This window comes from Elephantulus edwardii, unplaced genomic scaffold (assembly GCF_000299155.1).
Source record: "Elephantulus edwardii isolate Elephantulus edwardi_28Jun2011 unplaced genomic scaffold, EleEdw1.0 scaffold00034, whole genome shotgun sequence".
Lineage (NCBI taxonomy): Eukaryota > Metazoa > Chordata > Mammalia > Macroscelidea > Macroscelididae > Elephantulus > Elephantulus edwardii.
In genome coordinates, this window is record NW_006399784.1 from 5,992,443 (window position 1) to 6,001,969 (window position 9,527).

The 9,527-nt window shown below is 38.1% G+C and overlaps 1 pseudogene; it reads right to left on the minus strand.

Annotated features, from left to right (window-relative positions):
- Window positions 1–522: 522 nt before the first annotated feature.
- LOC102857909 lies at window positions 523–1,479 on the minus strand (annotated as a pseudogene).
- Window positions 1,480–9,527: the final 8,048 nt, after the last annotated feature.

Below are 9,527 nucleotides of genomic sequence, written 5' to 3' on the forward strand. Positions count from 1 at the left end.
TCAATTGGTATACCATCTATTCCTGGGGCCTTATTTTTTGGTATTTCCTTCAAAGCAGCTTGAACTTCTTCCTTCATCACCATAGGCTCTTGAGACAATTAAATATATCAGAGCTCCTATAACATTGTAAGTCTTTGGGGTGGAAGAAGGATCAATTAACAGGAAAAAAGAAAAAGAGAGATCTGTTACAGCAGATAAGGTATTACTGTGCAAAATTTAACCATTTGTAGAATAGCCAAGACAGAAATAAGTGGCTGCCGCGGTCCTTCCCTTTATCTTTTCCTTCTATTTCTTATTGATGTTCCCACAGAAAGTCTCTAAAAGGTACAAAAATATGTTGGCACATTCAATGTATGTTAGTTTCCAGGTATATAGAGGTGAATAGAGAAACAGTAAAAATATATCTGAATGGGTTACAAGAAGATATATACTAAGTGAAGAAGTCTTTCAACACGATCAGATGTCAAAGAAATGATTTTTCTTAAGCCAAACTTTTTATTTCCAAAGTGGTGCCATAAATTTCTACCGAGTGCCAATGGTCACTTGCCGCACTCGCACCAGATTGTCTGTGTAGCCAGCAAACAGAGTCTGGCCATCAGCAGACCAGGCCAGAGAGGTGCACTGGGGTGGTTCAGCTTTGCTGCTGTTGCTGATAACTTCTTGCTTCAGTTCATCTACAATGATCTGGCTCTCCAAGTCCCAAATCTTGATACAGGGACCTGTGGCAACACAGAGACAGTAGTGGTTAGGACTGAAGCACAGAGCATTGATTATGTCACCACCACCATGTAGAGTGTAGAGATGCTTGCCTTCATTGAGGTCCCACAGCATAGCCTGGCCATCCTTGCCTTCAGAGGCACAGAGGGATCCATCTGGAGAGACAGTCACAGTGTTCAGGTAGCCTGTGTGGCCACTGTGGTTGGTTTTCAGTTTGCAGTTAGCCAGGTTCCACACCTTGACCAACTTGGCCCAGACACAGGAGACGATGATTGGGTTGCTGCTGTTGGGTGAGAAGCGGACACAAGACACCCACTCCGAGTGACTCTCATCCTGGACAGTGTGCTTGCAGACACCCAGAGTATTCCATAGCTTGATGGTTTTATCTCTGGATCCTGAGACAATTTGCCGGTTGTCAGAGGAGAAGGCCACACTCAGCACATCCTCTGTATGCCCTACAAATCTGCGTGTGGTAGTACCCATTGTGAGATACCAGAGGCGTAGCGTTCCATCCCAGGAACCAGAAAGGGCAAACTGGCCATCAGAGGAGATGACCACAGCACTAACAAAGTGGGAGTGACCACGCAGAGCAAGCTGAGGGATGCCATAGTTGGTTTCATCTCTGGTCAGCTTCCACATGATGATAGTCTTATCTCGCGAGGCGGACAGTGTCATGCCTGGGAACTGCGGTGTGGTCGCAATTTGAGTCACCCAGCCGTTGTGGCCCTTGAGGGTGCCACGAAGGGTCATCTGTTCAATCATGTTTACAACGGGGGTCATCTGTTCAGTCATGTTTACAGCGGGTGCGGGAGTCGCCACAGCAACGAGGATGGCAGTAGATAACTCAGGGACCCCAAGAGCACAGCCGCTGCCGCCACGGCTCCACTGAGAAAAAAAAAAAAAGAGAAATGATTATTTAAAATAAAATGTTTTCTACCATCCACTACTTTAAATGACTTTCTAAAAATCTGTAAATTGATGAGATTCAAATCAATGGTTGCCAAGACGTTTCTTTTGCAAATCTGTAGCATTGTATTTCCTAGCATAATATAAATAGCTAGAGAGCCAGACAGAAAGACAAAACGATAGACTAGGTAGGTAGATAGGTAGAAGAGAGAGAGAGAGAGAGAGAGAGAGAGAGAGAATATGAGAAAGGCAATGCGGCTTTTATGCTTTTCATACTTCTATGCTTTTACAGATGTACATAACACGCCAGATTCAAATAGTAATCAATAAAAATCCAGGAGTTGCAGCTCTAAAAAAAGCAAGCTAGTAAGATTAGCAATAAAACAAAAGCCAAAGCAAATAGATCATGGAATAAAATCAAGTTCTAACCCATCTAGTATTTTAAATTAACTATCAGAAGAATCTAGACAGAGAAGTCTGTATGACAAAAGGAATGTATGTCTGCTTACTATATTTTTGTAGTTTGATGTTCTAATTTTATCCCCTCTGCAGCACAGGTCTTATATCTAAAGGGAAGTAATCAATAATTAAACAGAGAAGTACCTGCTTGCCTGACAGATATCATATATTAAAATACAAATAAGATTTTCCTTCTAGGGGAAATATATTTTCATGATAGATGTGGAGATAAATTCTGTATTTTTTTAAATTAAAAAAAAACCTCCCAAAATCTGCATCTGACAGTAATTAAGGCTCTATTAAGCCTGTTGTTGTTTTTTTAAGTTCAAATTGATTTAACAACCATAAAAATATCAGCTTTTGCATTTGTCTGTGGTGAGATTCCTCTGTGTGATTCACAGCAGGTAGTCAAGCTTAATAATAATGGCGTGTTAATATTAGAGGAGTCTCTAAGTAGTCAGAGAAATTGAGATGGGAAAAGATATTTAGAAACTAATCTTTATTTTAAATGTATGACTTTTACTATTTTAGTTGCATAAACAAGTTGATGTTCATTGCTTTTATATTCTTCTAAGATACTTTTTCTTATGGTTAAGTTGGAAACAAAAGCATCTGCTGCTTAATAATAAACAAAGAGACCTAATTTGGAGGCAAAAGATAACGTAGAGTTTAAAGACCTTAGCTGGATGGACTTTTTTCAAAATTGATCTAAACAGAATAGCTACACTTTTTTAAAAGGTAAAATAATGTTGCACTGAATTATTATCAATTTCTTTCCATAGTACTCCTAAACATAAATAGCGATTAAAAATACTTTTAAAAAATTAGCACATATTTACATGAATGTGAAAAATAAATAGGGAAAAGACTGCATGCATATTCCTGTATTAAATGTAATTTTTCAAACAATGTGTTGGTGGTGGTGTTGTTAGGTGCCGTCGAGTCTTAGACGACTCATAGCGACCCTATGAACGAACAGCCTGAGCACTGTTCATACACAGAGTTTCCGGAGGCAAGCCATTTCGGAAGTGGATGCCGCTCTTGCTTCCAGGCTTGTTTTAGTCAGGAAGCTCCAGCCAACACTGTCCACTTTGGGTACCCATTACCACGTTTGGCACATCAGTGTCCCAGTGTTCAGCATCACAGCAATCATGAGTTACCTTTATACAGCAATGCATAGTGTTATGCCACCTAGAAGAATGTTTGACAGGAAAACAATTTGAACCCAACCTGAGGGCCACAGGCCTGAGGGCCCTTTGGGGCTTAGCTGATATACTGAGATAGTGCCTTTAAGATATACCAATCATATTGTCCTTTGACTAAATACTGAATCAGATAAACAAGCAAACAACCAAACAATTCAATGCAGTCTAGTTGAACCAATAGATAGCGGACGATCTCTTGGAGTTTTGAAGACTAAGTTACAAGAGAGGAGATTTCCCATCTTTCTCTTACTGGGCAGCTGGTGGATTTGAACAACTAGAGTGGCACCACCTTTGGTTAGCAGAGCAGGTCTCTGTGGACCACACCATCAGAGCTCTCTGGGTCCAGACAAAAAACAAAGAAGAGTTGGCATAAGAAATCTGATAGCACTGCAATGACAGAATATCTTTGTGACTGAGTCAGCTTCCTAATTTTGTAATATAGAATACAGAACCAGCCGCTACATGAGAGAAACATGGACTAGTTTTTTGTAATAATAAATATTTTTAGCACTAGAAAAATTCTATGAACAGTTCTACTCCATCCTTTGAGGCTCCTTTCAGTTGCAATCAACTCCATGACACAATGGCAGTGAGAGTTTGTGTGTGTGTCAATTGTGTTAGTTTGGTTGGGTTTCTGTTTCTACTGCACTGTAGCCCTGGAATCAAAGAATTCTGGATGACCCCTGATGAAGGAGATGCCAAGTATAACCCAGATTTTCTTGTTGCAGTTTGCCCCTCCTTAACAGAGGAGAGAGGGAGGAGGAATCAGATAGATGTCTTTCCTCTCGGAGAGGGGGGAAAAAGGCAGTGGGGAGCCCCCTGTTTTGCAAACCAAAATACTGAGCAATTATGGAATGGAAAGGAGCATTTCATGAAACATAGTTTGAAATATGCATCCTGATATTTAAAAAACCTCACAGGAATCTATTTCATAAAGAAATCCTCAGCATGTGATTGAAGAACAAATTCTGTGCAGAACAGAGGCCTATCATTTATACACAAATGTCTTTCCCACCCCTCTTTATAAAATAAAATATAATCCAGTGACATATCTATATTAGATATAGTAATTACAAAGTAATATATGCACACATATTTGCATATAGTTCTAATTTTGTTGTGCACATATCTATACTAAGGACTTAAATGTTTTCAAATATTGTATGTAATCCATCACCGCTGAATTCTGACTTATAGTACCTTCCCCAAATTTTTGAGGCTATAAATTTTTATGGATAGAGACTAACATTTTTCTCATTTTTCTCTGGAAGAAGTCTATTGGATTCAAACCACTGACCTTTCAGCTAGCAGTGAAAAACATAATGACCTATCCCTACAGGTATAAAGTTTTTACATAATCACAGCATTTGTAATAGCATGAGATTGGAAATAATATAAACATTGATTCAAATTAAAGCATCTCTCCAGTGGTCTATATTTTTTTCCATTCTCAAAAGATGATCCAACAAAATGTAGAATCTATCGAAGAATATCATTAATATCACATGTAATAAAATACTGCTGACGCTCATTAAAAACAAATGACTAGAACAGTATATAGATAGGGACCTGTCAGAAGTTCAAGCAGGGTTTAGAAGAGGTCGGGGCATTAGAGATATCATTGCTGATGTTAAATGAATCCTGGCTGAAAATAAAGAATACCAAAAGAATGTCTATTTGTGCTTTGTTGACTATACAAACATATTTGACTGTGCAGATCATAACAAGTTGTGGCTGACATTGAGAAGAATGGGAATCTCAGAGCACTTAATTATGCTCATGCAAAACCAATACCTGGACAAGGAGGCTGTTGTGTGAACAGAGCAGGGGAACACTGCATGGTTTGAAATTGAGGAAGGAGTGCATTAGGGCTGTATTCTCTCTCCAAACCTATTCAATTTTCATGTTGTTGTTGTCATGTACTTTGAGTGACTTACAACTCATAGTGACCTGATGTACAAGAGCCCTAAACACTGCTCTATCCTGTGCGAATCTTAACGTCTCTGATACATCTAATCCCATTGCCTCAGTGACTGAATCAATATATCCCATCAAGGGTCTTCCTCTCCTGCACTGTCCCTCCACTCTCCCTAGCATGATGTCCTTTTCCAAGGACCAATCCCTTGTAACAAGTCCATCGTATGTCAGACGAAGCTTCAGAATCCTTGCCTTCAAGGAGCAGCCTGGTTTCACCTTCTACAGAATGAACCTGTTTGTTTTCCTAGCAGTCCATTCAACACTCTCTCAAGCACCACAGCTCAAAGGCATCAATTCTATTTCGATTATCCTTAGTCATTGTGCATCTCTCTGACACATAGTAAGAAACTGCAAAAACTATGACCTGCATCAGGTGTACTTTAGTCTCTAGGCTGACACTGTTGCTCTTCAGTAGTCTGGAGAGGTCCCTGACAATCGACTTTGCCAATGCAATTTGTCTTTTGATTTCCTGACTTTTTGTACCAAGAGTGTTGATTGTGAAGCCAAGCAAATTAAGACTGTTAACCATCTCAATCTCTTTGCCATCCATAATTATGATGCCAATTGGCGCAGTGGTGAGAATCTTTGTTTTATTGATGTTGACCTTCAATCCATATGGATGGCTGCAGTCCTTGACCTTGTGCAGTAAGCGCTTCAGGTCCTCCTCAGTTTCAGCAAGCAGGATTGTGTCATGTGCCTAATGCAGGTTGCTGATAAATCTTCCTCCAACTGTGATGCACATTCCTCCTCATACAGTCCACCCTCCCTGATGCATAAAGATTGAAAAGGTATAGAGACAAAATACATCCCTTGCATACACCCTTCCCAATTTTGAACCATGCAGTGCCTCCTTGTTCTGTTCTGATGATTACCTCCTAGTTCAAGTATAGATTTTACATAAGAACAATAAAATGTTCTGGGATTCCCTTTCTTCTCAGAGTCAGTCACAGTTTGTTGTCGTCCACACAGTCAAATGCCTTTCCATAGTCAATGAAACACAGGTAGAGATTCCTCTGGTACTCTCTGTTTTCAGCAAAAACCCATCTAACATACTGAGAGAAAAAAATTTTTTAAGAAGCTAGACTCTATGAAGAGGGATGTGGCATCAGGATTGCTAAAAGACTTATCAATAACTTGTATTTTGCAGATAATACAACCTTGCCTGCTTATAATGAGGAGGCCTTAAAGCACTTGTTGCAGAAGATCAAGGAATGTAGCCTTCAATATGGATTGCATTTCAATATCAAGAAAACAAAGATTCTTACCACTGGCAACATCATGATGAATGGAGAAGGAAACATCAAAATAAATGGAGACGAGATCAAAACCGCCATCAACTTCAACTGACTTGTATCCACAATTAACCAACAGTCAGGAAATAAAAGAGACCATTGCAATGGAAAAGTTTGCAGTTAGGGACCTCTCAAAATCATTGAGAAGTAATGATGTCAGTTTGAGGACCAAAGTGTGTCTAACTCAGGCCACCATGGTCTTTCCAAACACTTAATACATCTGAGAGAAAGACAACCAATAGAGACGACAGAAGAATTGATGCCTTTGAGCTATGGTGCTGGAGAAGAGCACTGAACTTTCCATGGAGTCCCAAAAGAACAAACTAATATGTTTTGGAGAAGGTGCAGTCAGAGTGCTCTTTAGAGGCAAAGATGATGAATCTTTACCTCACATACTTCAGGCATGTTATTAGAAGGGTTTATTCCTTGAAGAAGGATATGATGCTTAGAAGGGTGGAAGGTGGGCAATGGAGAGAAAGACCCTCAACTAGGTGGATTGACACAGTGGCTGTTGCAATGGGCTCTCATGTATCAGGAAGTGTGAAGATAGCACAGGATAAGATGGGTTTCTGATCAATTGTTCATAGGGTTACCATTAAGTTGTACTCAGTGGCACCTAACAACAACAACAACAAAATAACTAGCAAGCCGTTAGAGACAGATACATGTACTAAAGAACAACTCAGGTTATCATTTCAGTTAGCAACTAGTGCTTAAGTCGGTCAAACATATTTTGTGTTGGATCTTTAAGAAATCCTTGCATATTTTTCATGTGCTTGTTTTAAATTAGAACTTTACATATAAAGTAATATGTTTCAATTGTTTCCAATAGCCTAAATGATTGAAGAATATTGGTAGTACAGTGGTTAAATGATGAACTGAACTCACAAGGTCCAGTGTTTGAACTCATCATGGAGGTCTGTAAAGAGTACAGCCTGGAAAACCCTCAGGGACAGTTGTACTCTGCCCTATAAAAGTTGCTGTGAGTAGGATTTGACTGCTCAGCATCCAACAATAACAACAATGAAAACTATTAGCACCACTCCCCATGTTTTATAAAGGTAAGTGGGATTTTAGTGTCTTTAAAAGTGTGTCCATTAATCTTTTACATTTGAATGTTGCCTACTTATTAGAAATCCAAGTAGTTCCCATTTGTGTAGGATGGAAGAAGGTGAAATTTTTTTAAAGTATTTATTCTTATGTCTTATGGAAAAGTAGAACATTGGTATGCTGCTATAAATACTACCTGCAGTTTGCAGAGAGGGTGTATTTAAAATAAAGAGGTGAGAAGTTAAAATTGTGCTATTTATCTATTGCATTTACTATAGATTGAAAGGGATTTGTAAGTCAAAAGGAGCGAAATGAAAGCAAGAAAAGGTCAAAGAAAGTAACCAAGATAGAATGCAGAATAGGTAAATGCACCCCTAGGGAAAAATACAACAGGAAAGGCATAAAGATAACGGCACACACATTGGTCTAAATGTATAGAATTCAATGCCAGATTTGGTCTTTAAAGCTGTGTGTTAAGTAATTTGAATAGAGAATTTTCCATTGTGAATATGTATTTAAGTGCCTCTACTTTAGATAAGTGTTTGTTTCATTGATTGCTGGGCCTAATAATGTTACTATCGAAATGGTGTTTGCTTGGCATGATGCTCATGTTACAAGTTCTGCCAGAGCTCCACTGCTTACATCAAAGGAAAGAGTTTTCTTTAAAGCTTACTTAAGAGTGCAAGAGTGAAGAAAGTAAATCCAAGAAGAGGAACAACTTTTTATGTTACAACTGGGACTCAGCAAAGGATCGTAAAAGAAGTGGGCAAAGGAAAACCTTTTAGAGTTATGGAATTCGTAATTTTCTACCTACTTCATTTAAAGTGAGTGCAATCCTTTAACAAAGATCTATTAATATGACATATTTTATTAATATTATGTTTCCCAATCATGTCTGTTTGCTCAGACAATAATCGTATTGAATACTACAATTATTGAATAGTTTATTTATTAATTCATGTAACACTTTTGCTGCTCAAAAATCACTAATATTTCTTAGGTTTTTCTTTGTAGGGACTCACAGTTTCTCCTCCACAATTCATGCAAATTTCAGTCATTTGAAATTGAAGTGCTAATAAGAGTGCTTTTTTGGACTAGGTAGTAAACATAGTTTGCTAAATTTATATATAGTCCATAAATCATGCTAGAATATCTCGTGCTATTCTCAGCATTTTCAGAATAATAAATCTTATAAATGCTTCCAAAGTGATGTCTTCAACTAATGTTGATGAAAAGAAAGATTAATAATCTCCCATTCATACAGTGCTTTGTATTTCCAAAGTTATTTTAGTTTCATAATTTTATTTAGGGTTCTTTTTTTACTGCCAATGATGCAGATTACTTGTGCCTACTTAAAAATATGAAAATTGAAAATCTAGAAAAGTTAACTAAAAATTTAATAAGATACCTTGGTAAGTATGTGGGAATTTGGCCCTAAAATAACTTTCTTGATGTTTTATTTCACCCCAGTACCAATAACAAAGTTTAACAGAGCAGCAAATAATAAATGCTGGCAAGGTTGTAGAAAGATTGGAACCCTTATTCACGGCTGGTGGGAGTGTAAAATGGTGAAACCACTTGGTACTTTATAAAAAACTTGGAAATAAAGACACCAACTGACCCAGCAATGCCACTATTGGGAAAATACCCTAAAGAAACCATAACCATCCAAACAGATATATGCACATTCATGTTTATTGCTGCATTATTTACAATAGTGAAGAGATGGAAGTAACCCAAGTGCCCATCAAAAAAATGAATGAATAGAAAAACTTTGGTGTATTCATACAATGGCATACTATGCAGCACTAAAAAGCAATGAACTTATAAAACATTATACAACACCGGGGCCCTGGAATACATCATGCTGAGTGAAATATATCAGTCACAAAAGGACAAATACTGCATCACACTACTATTA